Here is a 22,944-nt window from a genome sequence, read left to right on the forward strand (position 1 = left end):
TAGCAATGTAAAGTTTTAGTGCACTAGCTAAATTCTGCCAATGCTACCCTACCAATGCTAGGGGAGTACCCCGAGTTCCGGTCCCAGAGCACGGCTGGAGCGGGCCTATTTGCCGGCCCTCATTCCTCCAGCCAGAAGCTCCCACAAGGCCTGGCCAAAGGCGGGGTGGGATGGGGTCTTTGCTGCTCCTCAGAGCCCCCGGCTCTGGTCCTACTGCAGATCCCTGCTGAGTCACCGCTCCTCCCACCTGCCGCTGCTACCAGGCCACGTGGCTTCTTTCTCAACTCCGCAGACCCAGAAGCGTGTGTTATGCAAACGAAGAGCAAGCTGGAGAACACCACCCCCTCCCTCCCACCAAGAAGCACTTTAGGGGCGCTTTATGTAACTCAGAGATTAGCCAACTCGAGGTGCCTGTGGAGAAGAGCCCCAGGAGAAGCCAGGTGAGAAACCAGTTTGCTGCTGAAGGGGCTCCCCGAGTTCTCACGGTCAGTAAGTCTCAGGAGAAGCACAGAGGGTGTGCGACTAGGAACAGATGCAGGTTTTTTGTTTGTTTGTTTGTTTGTTTGTTTTTTGAGACAGGGTTTTTCTGTAGCTTTGGAGCCTGTCCTGGAACTCGCTCTGTAGACCAGGCTGGCCTCGAACTCAGAGACCCACCTGCCTCTACCTCCTGAGTGCTGGGATTAAGGAACAGATGTTCTTAACAATATTACTGCAGCAATCATGGCTACCATACACTAATAGATAATAGGAATAATAATAACATTGGTCCTGTCTGTTGCTATACTCCATGTCCAGTCCTTTCTGTGCACTGTATGTAAAGCCACTGTCAGCGTGAGTACCTTGCACAACTCAGACACTCAGCAAACTACAGGCAATTATAAGTGGTATATCTTTGTCTCTTTCTTTTAGCTGTTTATGTGTTCATTCATTCATTCATTCATTCATTTTCAAAACAGAGTCATTATTTGGGTTGGGTTGGCCTTAAACCATCCGTTTGCCTTAGTCTTCCCAAGCGCTAGGGTTATAGCAATGTGATGACTGCCATGTTTATTTCTCTTCATAAACGTTTTCTGGTCTCGGCTATACCTTTGTTCCTCCCTTTCCCTTCTCTCCTTTTCTCCTCCATTCCTCCCTTCCTCCTCCCTTCTCCCCCCCTTTCCCTGCTTACCTTTCCTCTCTTCCTTTTTTCTTTCTCCTACTTTCCCCTCCCCTCCCCTCCCTTTGCTTTCTTTTCTTTCCTCTTCTTCCCCCTCCTTTTTCTCTCTCCCTCCCCTTCCTTCCTTCCTTCCTTCCTTCCTTCCTTCCTTCCTTCCTTCCTTCCTTCCTTCCTTTTTCTTTCCTAACAGGGTCCCATGTAGCCCAAGCTGTCCTAAACGTTGCTGTGTAGCCAGAGCTGGTCTCCTGATTCTTATTCCTTAATCTCCCAAGTGTTGGGATTACAGGCATGTGCCACCAAGCCTGGCATAAGCCTTTGCTTTAGTATTGTCTCAAAAAACAAAAAAACAAAAACAAAAAAAAAAAAACAACAAAAAAAAAAACACTTCGAGGGGCTGGAGAGATGGTTCAGCGATTAAGAGCACTGGCTGCTCTTTGCAGGGGTCCAGCACCCACCCATCGCCTCATAACTGTCTATAACTCCATTTCCAGGGAATCCAACTCCCTCCAAGAGCACCAGGCATGCATGGTGTGTGCGTGTGTGTGCATGTGTATACATGTCTGTATATGAGCAATTTTTTACATGGGTTTTGGGAATAGAAAAGAAGGATTGCCTTAAGTTCGAGGCCTGTGGTGAATTTTGGGCCAGCCAGAGCTACATAGCAAGACGCTGCCTCAAAACAAAACAAATTTTTACATTTTATACTAAACATACATTCATCTTAAAGTAAAAAAAAATCGTGAAATAATATCATTGCAGGGCTGGCGATGTAGCTTAATGGTAGGCATACTTACATACACACAGGCAAAACATTCATATACTTAAATTTTTTAATGAAATATTTATTGAGCACATATTGTGTCGCTAGCTCACTTAGGCCACAGAGTGCTTTTTACATACATATTTCTAATCTAGTTTAACTACTATCTTGCTGAGTGATGGTGTGCGTCTTATGTTTTCTGAGGCTAACTGTATTTATGTGTAATTTGTGTGTTATGGAATTGCTAACAGGATTAGAAATACATGCAATGGGTCCAGCATGTTTTACACAACAAGAAGCACTTGATTTTAGTATCACGTGATGTGGGCTTTGTACAGCTTGTGGTTTAAAAGAATCCCAGAGACAGAGAAAGAATTCCCTTTCCAAGGTCATGGTGAGAGCGGCAGCCGAGCCTGGACTGAGTCACAGCTCAGGGCAGCAGTGCCTGAGGCAGAGTGTCACACTGGCCAGCGTGATTCGACTTCTCCAGGCCAGGTTTGCCCTGAGAACTTCAATAGTTATGTTCCCTATCTTGGACAGATGAGGCATTTCTCTGCCAAGAAAGATGTTTAAACTTTGAGAAATCAGACTCAAGGACAAACTCCAGCCTCTCAGTGTCTTCAGAGACTTGGCACAGCAGGGCTAAGAGCACAGCTCTGTCTGTCTGGTCTGTCTGAGTCCATGATGCCTCAGATGAAAAGCAAGAAATGTGAGGCCACGTAGCCTCGTGTTCAAAAGCCTCCCTCGAAAGACGCCTTTCTCTGTCTGTTGCCATCTAGAGAGAACATTTTTGGGAATTTCCTACCATCAGTTTGTGAGGATAAAACCCTTACTTTCCCGCCCCACCCCTTTCTAAACTCCCTGCATCCTGTACTGTGAGGCCTTTAAGGTCGAGGCATGATTTGATCTTTGGTCTCAGTGAAGAAACTAGAATCAAGGCAGATCTGAGGGAAAACAGTTAACTTTCTGACCCCCTTGTCCTCACTCAAAGGAATTTTTGTGTGCGTGTTTATTTTCTTAGTGTCTCTTGGTTGTGCTTTTCGCTTTGGTTTTGTAAGTGAAATATTCCATCTGTGTGTTTATTTCCCAGACCTAGTCCCCATAATTGTAAGTAAGAATGTCTTCCAAACTTTGTTCTCCTGTAACCCACACAGAGATAGATATTTTCTCTAGTGAGATGGTTCAGTGGGAAACTCGCCTCCTGAACAAGCCCAAAGACCCGAGTTTAAAGAGAACCCATGGTGGAAGGAGAGAACCAACTTCCAAAATGTGTCTTCTGGTGTGTAGCATGCACACATACGTGTACACACTTGCACACAATAATAATAGGGGTAGTGATGAATAACAAACATTTTAAAATAGTATCTTTCGCAAGGCGTAAGTCTCGTGTCTATTTTCTTTCGAGATAAGGTCTCATTCTGTTGGGCCAGGGCTGAGTTGGAACTCACTGTGTGATGCAGGACATTGTGGAACTCATGGCCATCCTCCTGCCTGTGCCTCCCAGGTGGCTACTACAGACGCAAGCCCTCGTGCTCCACTCAAGTCTCTTCATAGTTCAGCTGATCTGAAGTCTTTCCTTCCTTACCCCGTTTGCCCCTCTACACAGTCTGACTGAACAAGCAAACCTGCAGCAGTTCCTCCAGGCTGCCCTAAGCAGGCTTCTGCCTTTGGTTAACTCAGCTAGGAAATTCCAGAGCCCAGAAACCACATTTACCTTTTGTCCTTCTCCCAAGTGCACCTTGACAGGACTCTTTCCCATGGACCAATACATCAAAAGTAGGAAGCTCCACTAGGTTATTGCCAAAATCAGGGCAGTATAGAGAAGAAAGAAACCCTGTTCAAAATTATTTGGAAGACAGGTGTGGTGGTATAATCCCAAGCATCCAGGACACGAAGACAGGAGGATCAGGAATTCAGCACTAGCTGAGGCCACGAAACCCTATCCCAAACAAACAAACAGAAAAATTAAGGAGACAATTTTTTCCCCCCGAGACAGTGTTTCTCTGTAGCTTTGGAGCCTGGTCTGGAACTTGCACTGTAGACCAGGCTGGCCTCGAACTCAGAGATCTGTCTGCCTCTGCCTCCCGAGTGCTGGGATTGAAGGCGTGTACCACCACCGCCCGGCTAAGAAAATGATTTTTAAAACCATGCCAGGACAACAGGTGTAGACAAGGAGTTTCCCAACAGCTTGTAACACAGAAGTCAGCTATGAAGACATGAAGGCATACAGCTTTTAGAGCAAACATTTGGGTCTGTGATTCTTTGGGTCTCTTGACTAAGCAGCGATATGAATTTACATTCCAAGCCTACTTCCCTAAACTCAGGAGGAACTGCTTACTGGGGAGTGTGGGTCTTGGAGAGTGGGGTTTAGCTCCAATCTCAGAAATCTCTCTGCAAACCAGGATGAGGGTACCAGCCAGCAGGGCAGGAATCCTCACTGGGGATGGGAATCTGGCAGTCTCACTGATTGGAGAGGGTGAGCCAAGCCCATGTCCTGCCTTGCTGATGCATGGCTGGGCTGAAGAAAGAGCTCATTGACTTGTGTAAGGAAGAGAGTGGTGTCCAAAAGGCCGGGCTGGAGAAAGAGGCTGCCTAGAGCTCAGTGCCTGGCAGGACACCAGGTCCGAGGACTCCGTCAAAGCCTCTCAGAACTGTCTCTCCAAGCATGGGTTTGTGTCACAAAACCTGGGATCACAGAGACACATGACAGATGGGAGCCTACAGTTCGTCTCTGTTTACTTGTTCTAGATGTGTCGGAGGCTGTGAGAGCTGCCGCCCAGCTCTCCTGTGAGGGAAACCCCAGACCTGCATGAGCGGAGGATACATACTCCCATCGCACTGTGTGAGCGGAGGATACACACTCCCATCGCACAGGGCTCCCTAGAGTCTTGCTTCCTGCACAGCCAGGAGCCAGAGACGTTAGTGGCTAGGATCTAGTCTAACCCTGAATCTGTGGCCTCACAGCTGGGCACAGATCATCAAATAGAATGGATGGTGTACCTGGAGCTCTCCCCAGGACTTCGTGTCTTGCCTCAGGTATCACATTAAGTCAGGACACCAATACGATGTCTAATCTGTAAGAAAGGAAATGGAGGTCCAGGATTTCTAGGCAGCTTGCTCAGCATCCACTGAAGATAGAATTTGGGTTTGACTGAGCCGTACAACTCTCAATTTGTCAGTCCTGGGAGCTGGGGGCATAGCTCAGTTTGTAGAGTGTTGCCTAGAATACCTGAAGACTAAGCTTGAGCCCTGGCACCACATAAAAGTGGGCATAGGGCACATACCTGCAATCTTAGTACTGGGGACTGTGTTTACATAGTGAGTTCTAAGCCAGCCTAGGACACATAAGCCCTTATTTGAAAGGACTAAGAAAATGCCAGCATTGGACAGCTGTCTAGCTGGACTGTGCTGCTTGGGCCACCATTCTGTGCCATGGGTTGTGAAATGGGGATGTGTGGAGCACCTCCTCCCTGGGGTATTGTGACACTCCAAGGGGGATAATCCATTTACGGTGAGGGCACACTGCCTGCATGCTAAACATTGCTAGCAGTTAGTACATTAGTGCAATTAGTCACAGCTTCTCTGCAGCCTGGCTGCTCTCCCTCGCTCCTCTTTTCTGCTTGAACGTCACAAGACTTTCAGTCTCTGGGTAAAGGCATATTGTCTTTTTGGTGTGTGTAAAGAAGGCAGAAATGAAAGATTTAAAACCCGAGAGTGGAGAGGGCAAGCCAGGATTTAAGTGGGGATTTTCTCCTTACCTAGCCAGCGGTCCAGGAATCCCTCAAGGACTGGCGTTTAAGACTGACCTCTTGAAAAGCAGTCTATTTAGGGAAGTCCCTCTATGCAGTATCAACAACGTGAACTTTCCTTGTTGTGTTTTTTGTTTGTTTTTGGTTTGTCAAGAAAGGGTTTTTCTGTGTAGACATGGCTGTCCTTGGACTTGCACTGTAGACCAGGCTGGCCTATATATTCACAGAGATCTGTTGCCTCTGCCTCCTGAGTGCTGAGATTAAAGACCTGTTGTGTGTGTGTGTGTGTGTGTGTGTGTGGCTTTGTTGTTGTTGTTTTTCTTCTTTCTTCTTTTTTTTTCCTTTTCTGAGGCTTCTATTTACAGCAGAAAAAAAAATCCAAAATAATCAAAAAGTGAAGTAAAATCATTTTATGGCCTGGAAAAAAAATCTTGAAAGAAAGAAAGATTTTCTTTTCTTTTTTTTTTTTTTTTTTTTTTTGGTTTTTTCGAGATAGGGTTTCCCTGTAGTTTCTAGAGCCTGTCCTGGAACTAGCTCTTGTAGACCAGGCTGGCCTCGAACTCAGAGATCCGCCTGCCTCTGCCTCCCGAGTGCTGGGATTAAAGGCGAGCGCCACCAGCGCCCAGCGAAAGATTTTCTTTTTGTTTATTTATTTATTCATTCATTTATTTTGAGGCAGGATCTCTCTCTCTCTCTCTCTCTCTCTCTCTCTCTCTCTCTCTCTCTCTCTCTCTCTCTCTCTCTCTCTGTAGTCCTGGCTGTCCTGGAATGCACTATGTAGACTAGGTTAGTCTCAGACTCACTGAGATCCTCCTGTCTGTCTTCAGGATCAATTCCTTCCTTCCTTCTTTCAGTCTTTCTCCTTGTCTGTCTTTCTTTTTTATTTGGAGACAGGGTTTTACTATGCAGCTCAGATAGGCTTCAAACTCCCTTTCCTCTTCTGGAAGTGCTGGGATTACAGCTGTGAGAGCCATTCCTGGAAGAACTTCCCTTCCTCAGCAGCATTAGATCTCTGTGTGTGCACTATGTGTGTAAATGAGTGTGAATGTGCACTCTGTGTGTGTGCGTTGTGTGTGTCTGGGAGTGGGCTGTCTCACACTTCGCTTCAGAAACCCAAATTCTCCCACAGGTCCAAAGCTAAGAGCAGGTAACCCAAGAGAAGTCTCAGGGAACTACAGCTCCTAATGCCAACACTTTTAGCCAGGGGAGTCTCAAACCTTCCCTCCAGGTGGGAAATCCTGCAGGTGAGCCCAACCCTTCTCAGGGAGAAGTTCCTACTTCTAAGGAGGGTGTATGGCTGATCTCTGGTCTGGGACTTGTGGACAAGGTGACCCCTTAGCTCCTTTAGATTCTTTCTTAGTCCTCCTGGTCTGGCATGCAATGGTATATGGTCACTGGGATCACCTTAGGGGGCTACTCAGAGAGGGCTGGGTCCAGTGGCTGCTTCTCTTCACAGCATCAAAGCCCTGCTGAGAGCCAACAACCCTAGTGCCGTATTGGACTGCAGCTGTGCTCCCTGCCTTGGTGCTGACTGGCTCAGCAGGCCTGAGGGTTAACCACATGAAAACATTCAGCAGCCAGCGAGTGGCTCCAGGCTTCTCTCCATGTTCTTGTACAGTCAGCCCTGCTCAGAAGCTTTGCCTGGTGGAGGACTTCCTCTGCAAAACTGAAGTTGGGGTGTTCTGAACCCTCCACTACACTTGTGCTGGAGGTGATGGGCCTTCTTAGGAGCTGGAACATGAGCAGGGATAGACAGAAGGGGGCTGAGCAGATGGCTCAGCTGGCAGAGGCCTTGCCCGGCAAACATGAGGTCCTGGGTTCTGATCACCAACACCCAGGTAAACACTGTAAGGTGCATTTATCAGAGAATAAAGGATCCCTGGGCTTGCTGGTAAATCAGCCTAGCCAAACTGAGCTCCTAGTCAGTGCAAGACCCTCTCAGAAAATAAGGTGAGCCTTAGCCCTGCCCCTCCCCCTTATCAGATGCAGCACCCGGGAAAGACCCTGCACCTCACCTGGGCAGCACAGTAGAACTGACCCTATTAACAGGGGTGCTGGTGAACCGGCCCCCAGAAAGTGAATGCAGGAGGGAGGTCTGGCCCCACCCCACTCCTCATCTGACCTACAGTGGTCTGGGTGGGAGAATGATCCCCCCTTGTCACCTGTGGCAAGTGGGAGAGCTGGCCCTGCCCCTCACCAGCTGCAGCACTCTGGAGAGTGGCCCTTACACCTTGCCTGGACAACACAGTAGACCTAGCTCTGACTGTGCAGGTGTGGTAGAGCTGACCTTGAGGGCAAGGAAACTGGCCCTCCCCCCTACTAATCTTTGCAAGAGTTGAACTAGCTGGGGCAAGGCTGGAGAATTCACCCTGGTGGTGAGAACAAGGGAGAGCTGGCAGACTGACTGACTCTGCAACTACCCAGGCCCAGAACCAGGGCTATGAGTTGGCCTATCCCAACATCCACCACATCTGTGACCTGCTCGAGTATCTTTTTCTTTTTTTCTCTTTATTTTGTTTTGGGGGTGAGGTTGCAAGGGCAGAGGCTTGTTATGAAGGGGCAGGGGAACGAATGGGACAGATGTGAAAATACATGTGAAAGACGTGAAGAATAAACAAAGTTAAAAAAAAGAAAGAAAGAAAACAAGGAGATAAAAGGATATAAGGAGGGGAGCAATGGAGAAAGATACGTGGCAGTCAAACTCTGGCCTCACAGGAAGACACACAAACACACAAAACACACAAAATACACACACAAACAAATGAATTAAAAGGGGGTGGGACCCACACTAAAGAAACTATTGAGATTTTTCAGAGGGAAGTTGTTCTGGGTGAATTTAGATACCAAGTTTGTTTAGGGATTAGGGAGCAGGTAAGATATCTGCGTGTTCATGATTACAACCCTTAGTGAGGCCAAAGGACAGCCATATATAGCTGTGCTCACCTGCTGTCCTCTGCTTGGGAGGTGGAGGCAGGAAGATGGTGCTAGCCTGGGCTACATACAGAAAGCTTAGTCTCACCCCCCCCCAAAAAAATGGAGTTGCAGAGATGGGTTGGGGGTTAAGAAAACTTGCTCTTGTGGAGGACCCCAGTTCAGTCCCTACACTGGGCAGCTCACAACTGATGCCTGTTCCAGCAGATCCCACAACCTCTTCGCCTTCCATAAATCCTTATACACATCCAATGAATGGAAACTCACGTGGGCGCACACACACACACACACACACACATTTAAACGTTAAGGGGCATCGGCTGAAGGCAGAGTTCACAGTGTTGGCATCAGGGGTGAACACAGGCCTTGAGTTCAGTTCCCACTGCCAAAACAAAGATACGTCAAAGAGATTTGTGTTGTTTTCTCCTCTCCGTGTCCTGAACCCCCATCAACAGAAAGCTCTAGAAGGGATTAGACAGCTGAACTCAGGATTTAGTCACATGACACCAGTGGTCATGAAACCATTAGGCCAGAACTCAGCACTAGGTGGAGGGGGTTCTTTAGAGAATTCTTGGCCAATTGCCCCAGAGAACTCAAAGGAGAAAAATCTGTTTCACTGGCAGAGCGGCCTGAACCAAACCCTTGCTTTCAGCTGGGTAAGCCCGGCCTGGATTCTGAGATAAGCGTGAGCCGAGTTGACCCTTCTCTGGCCTCCATTTGATATTAACTCAACTAGACACAAAGGGAGGAGGCGAGCCTCAGAGAGATAAGGCCTATTTTCCTTTGAGTCAGAAGGCCCCGTTTTCTCTTTGTTTTGCTTCTTCCTGGGATCTGGCTAGAGCCCATTCCAACCCTGAAAAAGGTCATCAAATGCCCCAGCTCTTGTTGTAGTAACTGTTTCTGTGAACCTGCCCAGGGTTAAGAGGTGGGTGGCACATTGCTGGGTGGTTTGTGTTTTGTTTTGCAGACATGGGGATAATAAACAGTTTGGAGTTTGGTTTCCCTGGAGCCTGGAACAGATTCTAGCCCCATCCTTCATCATCCCCAGCCCGTATAGGTCATCAGAACCCGGGGACCCGGACTGCCTCCTTTCCCTTAGCATTCATCGTCAAGCCTCTGGAATTCTCTGTGGTATTCTCCGTGCACCCCAGCCCTCATCCCCTAGCTCAGATTACTTCTCACATACATGAAAATAATAATAACAGTTACCCCGCTACAGGGTCCCTTACAATCTGCACAGCTGAATTAGCTTGTAGCCGTCAGTTTGTAATTTTAGACCTACCTAAGCTCCACTCAGATTTCAGTGTGTTGGTAATTATCCCCCTCCTAAACGTGGTGAGTCGAAAGAGGGGGCACAGGAAGAGGGTGCAGAGCAGCAGCTGCAAGGCCTGGGCCTGCTCTTCCCTGCCTGCTAATAATAGCTCAGGCTGAGTTGGCACACTTCTGCCAGGTCGGCTTTAAGCCCTTCTCTATCACCAACTCCTCCAAACAGTGCTGGCAAATGCAGCCAATCCCCATTTGGATGAGGAGGAGAGCAAGGCAAGGAAGAATTTGCCTAAACTCACAGCCGGCAGGACTGAGAACAGGTTTGACCTCCAGCAGATTCTCCAATCCTGCCCTTTTATCCAATACACTGTACCGCTGCAGCAAGCTCATGGGTTTACTAAGAGTGGGTGCCAGGAAATGCCAGTGAGACAGGAAGGAAGCCATTGCCAAGATGCCAAACCAAAAGGCATTTGAAATCTGAGAATTAACAGCTCACTGCCCTGAAACCCAAGGACCTGGTGGGGGGATCTGTGGGACACTGAATAGAGTTACAAGCCGTGGACTCCATGTGTGCCTAGCTAGAAACAGAAAAGTGCTCAAGGCCACTGCCCGTCAGCAACTGAACTCACAGAGGTGTGTCGGTCCATGGATGACTAATTGAGAATTTATTTTAATGTAACCTCTGGGCCAAAGGCTAGTGGGCAAAGATAATGGTGCTGAAGATGCTTCAGTCATATGCAAACATAGCCTGGCTTTTTGCAGAAACGGTTTGAGTGGTGTGGGTGTTCTTCCCACCCCTCGCTCCAGTAACTAACCCTGAAGGAGCTTTCCTTACCCTCGCGCTCCCCAGCTTCCTGAGCTGCTGACTGCAGGTGGCTCCGTGTGATAGGATGCCGGTCATTCCAGCCAAGCACACACTGAGGCACAGCACGGAGTTATCGTCTCCTTTCCACACTGTCAGACAAGCCGGGCTTTGTAGATTTGGGGTCATCCTGTCCATCTGTCCCTCTCTGATAGCTACGTTTCCCTTCTCCTGCTGTGTTTCACCTTTGTGTATATGGTGTATGTGTGTGTGTATGTGTGTGGTGTGTGTGTGTATGTGTGTATGTATGTGTGTGTGGTGTGTTGTGGTGTATGTGTGTGTGGTGTGCGTGTCTCTGTGTGTGGTGTGTACATGTGTGTGTGTGGTATGATGTGTTATATACATGTGTATATGTGTGTGTGATGTGGTGTACGTGTTGTGTGATGTGTGTGTATGTGTGGGTGTGTGCTGTGGTGTGTGTGTGTGTACTTTGCTGATACACACAGTAGACAAGCACACTCGTCCCACTGAGCTACCATCCTGTCACACATTTTGAGAAGTGCTCACTATGCACAGCCAAGCATTGCTCTATGCCCTGCACAGGTATTAACTTCTTGTCCTTTTGAAGCAGCACAGAGCGGGAAATAATGCCATCTCTTTTTATCACAGATGATAAAGTTGGGGTTGAAAGAGATGGACTAAGTTGGCCATGTCTCATGTGTAGGTTCGTAGTGGTCTAGGTTGCCTAATTCCAGGGCCCATGCTAGCACTCAGCTGCTCCGCCACAGGGTTCTGACCCAAGAGAGCGGTGCGCTGGTCCAGCTCTCCCCGTGTGTGTTAGCCTTGTCCATAGCTGGCAACTGCTGCTAACCCTGGCTCTTGACTGCAACCGCAAAATTACACCAAGTTTCCAGGTAAGCCCCATGATATTTCAGTAGTAAAGAGTCTCATACGGTGTTGCTGATGGCTGCTGTCCTCCTTAGGGCCCTTCTAATGATTCACCTTCCTCTGCGGACCTCATTTGTCTTTGGATCTCAGTACCGTGACTGTTTCTGATGTTATCAGATATGAATGTTGGCTGCTTTTGGCGGCATCATCTCCTATTCGTAGAACATGTAGTCAGCTAGCTGGAAAAGACACAGAGTAGAACAACATCAGAGGGGCAGGCCACCTTGGGGGTCAGTCATCGGGCCATGACAGTTCCAGGGATTGAGAAGACCATTAGAAGAGATCAAAGAAATAAAGGTAACAATAGCTGGCGCTACCCATGTGCCATTTCTGGAACTGCCTCAGCCACTCTCACCTCAACCTGGATGCAGATGATCACCCTTTGGCAGGTGAAAAAAAAAAAAAAAGAGGTTCAGAGAGTTGATGCAATTCCCCAAGACCCCAGAAGTCATAAATAATGGGGATTCCAGGCTCTACCATAGCCAGCTTCAAAGAGAGTTCACATACAGCACATATGCGTTCGAGTTCACCTAAGAACTTGAAGCTGCCTCCTTCCCATGGAGAAGGCTTGGGAGCACACATGGCATCTTGCACCTGCTCGTCTCGTCACCAGCTCCATTTTCAGCCCCAGAGGAAGGAGGCCCCAGAAACAAAGAAAACCTGGTCTGAAACAAGTTTGCATGAATCTGAAATTAGAAACAAGGTCAGGTGGGGGGCGGGGCACTCACGAGACTAAATTCAGAGGCCAACGCCTCTAGCTGATGTCTGGGAGGAAAAGCCAAAATAGGTTTTGTTGGTCAGCATCCTTGGTGCAGGCGGGGCGGGAGGAGCAACGAGGGGGTCTTTCCCTCCACCTCTCCCAGTTCTTCACCAAGGGACTCTGTTCAGCCTCCTGCCACACCTGCCCTTGCAGGGCACCCACTCTGGCACCTGCTGCTAGTGGTTGCTTGTGGGTAGTGCTAGCCTGCTGATGGGAAGGAAGTGTCTCCCAGCTGGCAACACTGGTTTCATTTGAGATTTCCAAGGCTGGGCATCTCACTCCGATGACTTTAAAAATATAGATAGATACAATTTTAAAAGGTGTGTGTGTGTGTGTGTGTGTGTGTATGTGTGTGTGTGTGTGTATGTGTGTGTGTGTGCACACACCCTGAGGCCATCTGGAGTTACATCTGGAGTTTGAGCTGCCTAATGTTGAGTGCTGAGAACGGAACTCAGGTCCACTGGAGGACCAAGCAATTGCTCTTAACTGTTGGGCCATCTCTCCGGGCTCCTTTTAAATTATAATTTTGTTCTGTGTTCCAGGTTGGCCTGCAACTTGCTAGGTATCGCAGCTGGCCTCAAATTCCTCATCTTCCTACTCCATCCTCCCAGGTGATAGGACTGCAGGCGTGTCAGTCAATGTCTGGCTCTGACGGTCATACATTGTATTACTACTCTTTGGATGTATTTTCTTTTTCCTTAGAAAATTATGCAAAATGCTTACAAATTATACATCTAATAGATTAATAACAGGAATATATGAGTCAGTGAGATGGCTCACTCAGTAAAAGTACTTACCGCCAAGCCTGAAATTTTGAGTTTGATTCTCAGAATTCACATGACAGGAGAGAACTGACTCCTGAGAGCCATCTTCTTATCTCCCTATGTATGTTGCGGTATGCACAAGGTTGCATGCATGCACACATATACACGTTTTTAATGAAGTAGAAACTGCATCTATAAGGGGGGCTGGGAAGATGGATTAGCTGGTAAAGTGCCCGTGAGCCTGCATTCTGATGCCCAGCACCCACGTAAATGCCAGGTGCAGCGATGCACGTCTGTAACACCAGTGCTGCAGGGGTGTGGACAGCGATGCACGTCTGTAACACCAGTGCTGCAGGGGTGTGGACAGCGATGCACGTCTGTAACACCAGTGCTGCAGGGGTGTGGACAGCGATGCACGTCTGTAACACCAGTGCTGCAGGGGTGTGGACAGCGATGCACGTCTGTAACACCAGTGCTGCAGGGGTGTGGACAGCGATGCACGTCTGTAACACCAGTGCTGCAGGGGTGTGGACAGTGATGCACGTCTGTAACACCAGTGCTGCAGGGGTGTGGACAGCGATGCACGTCTGTAACACCAGTGCTGCAGGGGTGTGGACAGGGTAAGGATGGGGTGAGGATGGGCAGATCCCGCCAAGCTGAATCAGTAAGATGATGTTTAATGAAAGATCTCTGTCTCAAAGTAAGAAGAAGAACAGTCAAGGAAGAACCCAATAATAATAGGAGTAATGACAGGTCGGTTCTTGGCCTCTACATGTGCGTGCACGCACACACAAACACACATACACAGAACACACACATATTAGCACACACAAACACGCAAGCACACCACAAGCACACACATACAGAGCACACATAAACACATACATATAGAACACTCGCACATCAGCACACACAAACACACAACCTACAAGCACATAAACATAGAACACATACAGCACACACACACATCAGCACACACAAACACACAAGCACACACACATGTCAGCACATACAAACACACCAAAACACACAAGCACACAACAAACACAAACACATAAGCACACACACATATCAGCACATACAAACACACAAGCACACACACAGAACACACACATCAGCACATACAGATACACAAGCACACACACAAACACACAAGCACATAAACACTCACATACACAGAGCACAAAAGAGAGAGAAAGAACTATAACTCCGTACTAAAAAATTTAAACAGCTCTACAATAAAGTAAAAAAATAAAGAAGATTCGGGCGGTGGTGGTGCACGCCTTTAATCCCAGCACTTGGGAGGCAGAGGCAGGCGGATCTCTGTGAGTTCGAGGCCAGCCTGGTCTACAAGAGCTAGGTCCAGGACAGGCTCTAAAAAAAAGCTGCAGAGAAACCCTGTCTTGAAAAACCAAAATAAATAAATAAATAAATAAATAAATAAATAAATAAATAAAAAAGATGGGCAAAGGTGGTGGAAAGGGATGAGCTCAGCTGTTGGATTGCTTGCCTAACACTCGCAAGGCACTGAGTTTCCTGCCTGGCACAGAATAAAACTGGGTGTAGTGGTGTACACCTGTAATTCCCACACTCAGAAGGCAGAGGGGCAGGAGGACCTGAAGGTCATTTTTCCTTGGCTACATAGAGAGTTTGAGACCAGCCTGGGCTACATGAGATCCTGTCTTAAAAGAGAATGTGCAAAGAACCTGAACAGTCATTTCTACAAAGAAGATATACACACGGCCAATATGCACATATTTTTTAATTAAAGTTTGTCATTCAGTTATTTGTTGTGTGCTTGTGGCTGTGTCTGTATGTGTGTGTCTGTGAGTGTGCACGTGTGTGTGTGCATCACAGGGTTCTCTGCTTCTACCATGTGGATTCCTGGGTATCAAACTCAGATCGTCAGGGGTCAGACTTGGCAGTGCATCCTCTTAGTGCTGAGTTCTCCTTCTTTCTTGCCAGCCTGCCACGATGCATATTAAAATATATTCAACATCAGTAATCATTAGGGAATGTCAAATCTAAACTATAGAACAAATTAGGATGGCATATCCATCCATCCATCAATCCATTCTTACATACACATAATGTTGGCACATTTACTGTTGGCAAGGATGTAGAGAATTGATATGCTTGAATGTTGCTGGTGAGAATGCAAACTGATGAAGCTACTATGAAAGAGTCTGGTTGTTTCTTAGAAAGTTGAACTGAATTATCACATGATTCTATAATTCTGCCTGTAGGTTTATAGCTGATAGAATTGAAATCAGGGATTTAGAACCTCTTACAATAGCCTGAAGGTTGAAATCACCAAAATTCCCCAGTAGAGGACAAAATTGATGAGACACGGTGTATACAATGGGATAGTATTGGCTGTACAGTGAACACATGGTATTCACACACAATGGGATATTATTGGCTGTATGGTGTACACATGGTATACACACAGTGGGATAGTGTTGGCTGTATGGTGTACACACAGTATACATACAATGGGATAGTATTGACTATATGGTATACATATGGTATACACACAATGGGATAGTATTGGCTATATGGTATACATATGGTATTCACACAATGGGGTAGTATTGGCTGTACGGTGTACACATGGTCTACACACATGATGGGATAGTATTGGCTATATGGTGTAAATATAGCATACACACAATGGGATAGTATTGACTATATGGTATATATATATGGTATACACACAATGGGATAGTATTGGCTGTACGGTGTACACATGGTCTACACACATGATGGGATAGTATTGGCTGTAAGCAGGCATGAAATGCTGGTAAGTGCTAAAAGAGGATGAACGTTAAGAACATTGTAGAAAGGGAAATAACACAGGCACGGAGGAGCAAACGTTATATGAAGTACCCACAGTAGGTAAACTCAGCGTCAGAGGTAGACGTTAATAGGGACTGAAGGGATGGTGAGTTACTGTTTAGCTAGTATCATTTCTGTTTGGGATGGTGGATGTGTTCTGAAGTGGACAGTGTTGGAGAGCACTAGGAATGTACTCGATGCCACTGAGTTGTGCTGACAGACATAAAAAAGTGGGGGCCCACGGCAACTCTGTGTGGACAGATTGACTGGGGGGAAACTCCAAGGAATAGATTAATGGCGGCTTCAGCTCCAGCTGGGAGAGCAGTGTGGCTTTCCCACGGGATGCCTCTCCGTGGGGTAGCGAGCTGAATGGCAATGGCCTGATAAACTGTTGCAAGATTAAACCCTGCGCAGCTTTTGTAAACTGCTACAGTATTTTGCTGCTCTGTTACTAATAAAAGAAAGTTGCATGTCCCATATTCCAGTGCATTCCCATGGGAAGCCAGACCTTCCTTGTATCTTAGTCTAAGGCCACAGCTTCTTCCAGTATTTAAACATTAAAAAAAATATTTTAAGGATTTATATGGCTACATGTAAACTCAATCATTACTTAATCAGGGAGGGGTCCAAGTGTAGTGTTCAAACGACATTGCTATTTAGACAGGGACAGAGCCAAGGTAACAGAGTTCTGGAAGGCATATTTTACCTCTGGGTACCCCAGCAATTGTTCCACACAGCTGGCCTTGATGACCCAATTCAGAACAAACTGTCCGTCCACTTAGAACTCAGCTTCCCCTGTTTGCTGGAGATATAAAAGGATGCATGGGGCAGTTCCTGTCCCCTGGAAGCTGAAGCTAACGAAATACACACGGGTAGCACATGCCTATATTCCCAGCACTTTGGAGGCTGAGACAGGAGGATTGCTATGAATTCAAGGTCAGTTTAGTTACATGAGACCCTGTCCAAGACAAATGTAGAGATAATGCTGAGTAATATAATGCTCACTGGCTCATAGCAGAAGGACCGGAGAGTGCCTGGGACCAGCATTAGGTGGTGAGAAGAGAGGCTATTCTGGGTTATGGTGGTGAGATGGCACCTGAGTCATATCCTGAAAGAATGGCATTTTCAGGGTGACCAAACACATAGGGACATTTTGTGCAGAAGGGATGGCATGTCAGGAAATCACAGGCACCCCAGAGGTAAGCAGGAAAGCGACAAGATCCCAGAGAAGACACCCACGGATTTCTTCCCGAAACAGGTATTTATGGAATAGGCTGGCTTTGATCTCACAGCTGATCTTTCTGCCTCTGCCTCCAGAATTCTGGGATTCTATGCAGGCCACTGCCACACCTGGTTTGGGTATCTAGGTTATTTTTTTTTTCTGTAAACACTTTTATTACATGTTTACTTATTTATGTTGTGTGAGTGTGGGCGCCCACATCACATGTGTGGAGGTCAAAGGACAGTTTGAGGGAGTGTGATTCCCTTCTACCGTGTGGGTTCTGGAAATCAAATCAGGTTCAGGCTTGGTGTCAGTTGCTTTTACCTACTAAATCATCTTGCTGATTTTCGTTTGTGTGTGTTCACATGCTCGTGAATACATGTTTGTCTGTATGCACACATGTGTAAACATGTATGTGGAGATCAGAGGTCATGCGCCTTCCTCAGTCATCAACTTCTTTTTGAACCTGGAGTTTAGTGATTTGATTGGTTAGACCGGCTGGCCAATAAACCACAGGGGACCCTCTTGCCTCCCCGATGCTGGGATCACAGCATCTCTGGCTGTTATATGAGTCCTGGGAGTCTGACTCAAGTTTCTAGGCTTGTACAACAAGTACTAACCCATTTCTCTAGACCTTCTTGGTAATTTCTTTTGGGGGAAATGGATCTGGAACTAGAGTTACAGACAGTTGTGAGCTGCCATGTGGGTGCTGGGACTGGAACCTGGGTCTTTTGGAAGAGCAGCCAGTGCTCTTAACCATTGAGTCATCTCTCCGGTTCATCCCTGTTGTTAAGACAAGATTTTTTAAAAACACGGTCTCGTGTACTTGGTTTTTTGTTTGCTTGTTTGTTTTTTATACTCTTTGGGGGGGGGCTGCTACTCAGCTCCCAAATAAATACATGGAGATTTATTCTTACTTATGAATGCCTTAGCCTAGCTGGTTTCTAGCCAGCTTTTCTTAAATTATCCTGTTTATCCTTTGCCTCTGAGCTTTTAGCTTTCTCTAGTCTATCTACCCCTCTTTTCTTCTTGCTCTGTTGCTGGCTGTGTGGCTGTGTGGCTGGGTAACTGGGTGGTTGGTCCCTAGCGTCTTCCTCTCTTTCTTTTCCACTCTTCCTCTTCTCTGGAACTTAGATTTCTCCTCCTATTTATTCTGCCTGGCTGCCCTGCCTATCCTTCTCCTGCCTCACTATTGACAGTTCAGCTCTTTATAGGACCAATCAAGTATAGGCAAACTACCACAGCTTCACAGAGTTAAACAAATGCAACATAACAGAATGCAACACATCTTTGCATCATTAAGCAGATGTTCCACAGCACACATGAATGGAACACATTTTAAGCTAGCATTCCACAGCAGTCTCCTGTAGCACAGGCTAGCCTCAGCCTTACCATCCTTGTCTCTGACAAGGTCCTGGGTCATGCTGCGGTGACTGCTCCACAGCCAAAGGGGCCCTAGGGACACTAGGACATCCCTAGTGTCTTCCATGGCATTCAGCTGTTTTCTGAGTCCACCCATGGGAAAGGTGGCTGAACCACACAGCGCGTTGTTCTCAGAACTTTCTCAGAACAGAGCCCAGCTTTGCCCTTGAGACTGTCCACAGACACCCCTGTCCTCTTCTGCCACTGAGTCTCATCAAGCCTCTTCTGTCGGTCCGCTTAGAGGATGGCAGAAGCATAGCTTGAACTTTGAATGAGAGGAATTCTAGATCTCAATGCTTCCACGGAAAGGTATTTGCAGGTTGGTGGCAATGGAAAGAGAGCCGAGTCACTTCATACATCAGAAGTGGCTCGGTCCCGAGATCCTTGGCACACAGGTAAGCTTAAATTTCATATGGTTAGAGCAATGTTCTTTTTTAAGACTGATTTTCTTGTTTCATGTACTATGTGCATGCCTGAGTACATATATGACACCACGTGTATGCAGGGGCCCACAGAAGTCAGAAGAGGCTGTCCAGTCCCAGGCACCTGGAGTTAGTGTATGGTGAGCTAACATGGGTGCTGGGAATGGAACCTGGGTCTTCAGGGAGGCAGTAAGTGCTCCCAACTTTTTAGCTATACTCTAGCCTGGGGCAATTCTCTTTTTAGTGTGTAATGTGCATAGATAATAAAGTAGAGGAGTAAATTTCTGGAGGACTTAGGAGGTGAATTCAGTTCTGGGCATTTCCAGATCTCTGTATGACTTCACAGTTTCCTGTCATAAAACACAAGTGTTGGGAGGGGCCGGGTTCATTTTTTAGAAACAGGGGCTCACTGTAGCACAGGCTAGCCAAAAGTTCAGGCAATCCTCTTGCTTCAGGCTCCCAAGCACAGGATTACAAATACGAGCTACCACAGCCAACTACATCATGAGGATTCTTGTTTGGTTTCGTTTCTTTTAAGGCAGATCTTACGCAGACTAGGCTGGCCTCTAACTTCCTAAGTACCTGCGAATGACCTTGATTTTTCTAATCCTTCCGGCTCCCCACGAGTGCTGGGATTATAGTTGCGTGCTTTATGTGGTATTAGAGACTGACCCTGGGCTTCATGCTTACACGGAAGCACTTCACAAACTGTTAGTGTTGGACCCTAGCGTCCAATCACCAAGGAGGAGGAGTCGCACCAAGAGACCATCTCTCAAATCACAGCTGATGTAAAAGCATGAGGATTTTATTAATTCTGTCATGACAGGGTCTTCCAGTAGTCGGGAGGCTAGAAGACCCTGAATGTCTGGTACAGGCTATTTTTAAAGGGAAAAACCACAGAAGGAAGGGGTGTCTGGGGGTTGTTCTTTAACTATTTATTGACTTATTCAAAAGGGCTATTACCAATAATTGGCTGGAGAGTGGTTGCCAGATCAGATGAGATAAAGGGAAACTTCTGAGGGTCACTTTACCCTTCTCAGGGACTAAGTCAAAACATCAGTAACTGAGTCAACACCTAAGGGTTATCTTGCCCCTATTCAGGGAGATGGAAAGTTCCCAACATCTCAGTACGTGCATGCATAGTTGTTATGTCCTTGGTTCCCAGAGGAGGAGGGAAAGTACTGAGAGTTGTCAGAAATGGCTTCAGAATTGTCTTAAAGTTCTACATTAGCTCCAGTCCTCTTTCCTGGGTTTATTTTAACTAATGAAAGCCACAGTCGCAAACTTAGGTAAGACAGCTACTTTAGAAGACTATACCACGGCAGATGTGATGGTGTGTCTGAAGTCCCAGCATTTGGAAGACAGAAGTAGGTGGTTCAAGAATTCAAGGGAAGTCTGCTAGTGAGTTTTTAGGGCAACCTGGGCTACAAGAGACCCTGTCTTAAAACAGACAGACAGACAGAATATTGAGTTAGGTGACTCTTCCTGTAATCCCAATACGCTGGAGGCTAAGACAAAAGAATCGTGAGTCAAGGCTAGCCTGAACTGTATAGTAAATTCCAGACAAGGCTAGCCTGGGCTATATAATAAGTTCCAGACCAATTGGGGGCCTATATATCAAGACTTGAAAAAGGGAGGGTGTGGGGAAGAGAGATTATAGACATGGTAGCACTAAGCAGGCAGAGGCAGGAGAACAAGTTCCAGGCCAGGTAGGGCTATATAGAAAGACCCTGTCTCAATCAGCAAGAAAGCCAAGTGTGTGTGTGTGTGTGTGTGTGTGTGTGTGTCTACCTTATGACACTCGGGTGCTGTAACTTGGTACCTGCTAACTATCATAGAGCTTAGTACTTGGGAAAAGAAGATACTCAAAACCAGCAAGAAGAAGACTGTGCAGAGGATAAACATTAAACATAGAATCATGAGTGGCTATCACTCCATATACACAGGAAACATTCAGTGACTTTACCTCAGTAGTAACACTAGCTAACAGTGAGAAATGAGTACTCACTGTGTGCCCTAAAACCATTTATGTCCCTCATCCACAACAGGAAGATGTTATTACTAATAGGTTTTCTGTGCCCCTCCCCTCCCCTGCAACCTCCAATAATAGGTTCTTCCACCGATGCAGTAAGCCAGATGAAGCCTGTTTGAAAATGTATAACAACAGGTTTATTTGAGCAAAGTAACTCCAGGGTGAGTTCTCCAGTCCCAGAGATGGAGGCTGGAGAAACCTTGCCCACAATGAGAGCAGGAAGACTTTATAGTTTATAGGTGAGGCATGATGACGTGCCCGCTCCAAGCTGGGTTTGTGCCCAAGCATGGTCAAAAGCTGAGCACTTTAGGCAGGGACTTGGGCAGCTGGTGACTTCAGGGGAGGAAGCTGATGTAACAGCCAAAAATTCAGAACTGGGTTTTTTGGAGCTTTCCTTTGTTCAGAGACTCTGAGTGGGCAGGGTTTGGAGAGGGAGGGGAATAAAGCTTTCTGGATCTCACAGGGGCAAGCTGGAGTTTCCAACCAAACAATTACACAGCTTTAATTTCCCCATGTTTTATGATAACACCGAGACACATAGAGGTGAGCTACTTGCTTTACTTCTTTTGTGAATTTTCACTTGATTGTTTTATGTGTAAGGTGAATCTTTTGCTTGCAGGTTTGACTGTGTGCCGAATGCATGCCTAGTCTCTACAGAAGCCAGAAGAGCCTGTGGGATTCTTCAGAACTGGAGTTACATGAGCAGCCATGTGGGTGCAAGGCAAGTGCTGTACCACTGAGCTGGCTCCGTGGCAGTAACCCTCACACGTGCACTTAAGACAGACACACAGACATAACTCAGCCTGTAACTCTTCCAGTAAAGGACTGTTGTTTTGTTTTTCTGTTTTGTGTTTTTTCATTACTGTGAGGTAAGTTCTCATTGTAAGGCCAAGGCCTAGATCTTGCTACATAGCCCAAGGTGGCCTCAAGTTTGCAATCCTCCTGCCTTCACCCTCCAAATGAAGGAAGAGAGGGCAGGCATGTGCTACTCTATCCAGCCCAGCAAAGAGTTTCACTGTTACTGGCTATTGATGGAATCAGGCAGTGATCTCTTTCACCTTCTCTTTATAGGCTTTGAATTTTTCAGCTCTCTCTTTAAAAAAAGTGTATATATATGTATATATATATTTATATATATATGCCAAACTGTTCTTTTTATTTAGATCTATTTTCTTTTGGGGGCTGGGACTAGAGAGATGGCACAGCAATTAAGAGCACTGGCTGTCCTTCTAGAGGTCCTGAGATTGATTCCCAGCAATCATGTGGTGGCTCATCACTATCCATAGTGGGATCTGAAGCTCTCTTTTGTCACGCAGACATACTTGCAGATAGAGCACTTACATATATAAAATAAATCTTTATACATAAATAAATATTTAATAAGAAAGATTATTTTCTTTTTAATCATGCATTGGGGTGTGTGTGTGTGTGTGTGTGTGTGTGTGTGTGTGTGTGGAGTCTGAGAGCCTGAGGGAGCAAGAGGCTGAATTCCCTGAGCCTGGAGCTCCACACAGTTGTGAGCCAATGGATGTGGGTCCTGGGAATCGAACCCAGGTCTTCTCCAAGAACAAACGCTCTTAACCACTGAGCCATCTCTCCAATCATGTTTTCTTTTTAATTAAAAAATCTTATTTTATGTGTGTAAATGTTTGTCTGCATGGATGTTTGTACACCACATATATGAATGGTGCCCATGGAAGCCAGAAGGCATTGGAACCCTTAGGACTCAAGCTATAAATTTTTATGAGCTGCCATGTGGGTACTGAGAATCCAGCAGTCACTGTTCTCAGTCACTGGGCCTTCTCTCCCGGCCCCTCTATTTTCTTTTTGTGATCTTTCAAAATTCTTACACTTGATGACTCTTTGTAGCAT

The 22,944-nt window shown here is 46.6% G+C and overlaps 1 long non-coding RNA gene across 1 annotated transcript; it reads left to right on the forward strand.

Moving 5' to 3' along the window:
• The first annotated feature begins 314 nt into the window (after window positions 1-314).
• Window positions 315-21,910, forward strand: LOC119824059. The gene is made up of 2 exons (XR_005287017.1): window positions 315-440; window positions 21,692-21,910. It is a non-coding gene; the product is annotated as an uncharacterized LOC119824059 (long non-coding RNA).
• Window positions 21,911-22,944: the final 1,034 nt, after the last annotated feature.

Source organism: Arvicola amphibius, chromosome 9 (assembly GCF_903992535.2).
Source record: "Arvicola amphibius chromosome 9, mArvAmp1.2, whole genome shotgun sequence".
Lineage (NCBI taxonomy): Eukaryota > Metazoa > Chordata > Mammalia > Rodentia > Cricetidae > Arvicola > Arvicola amphibius.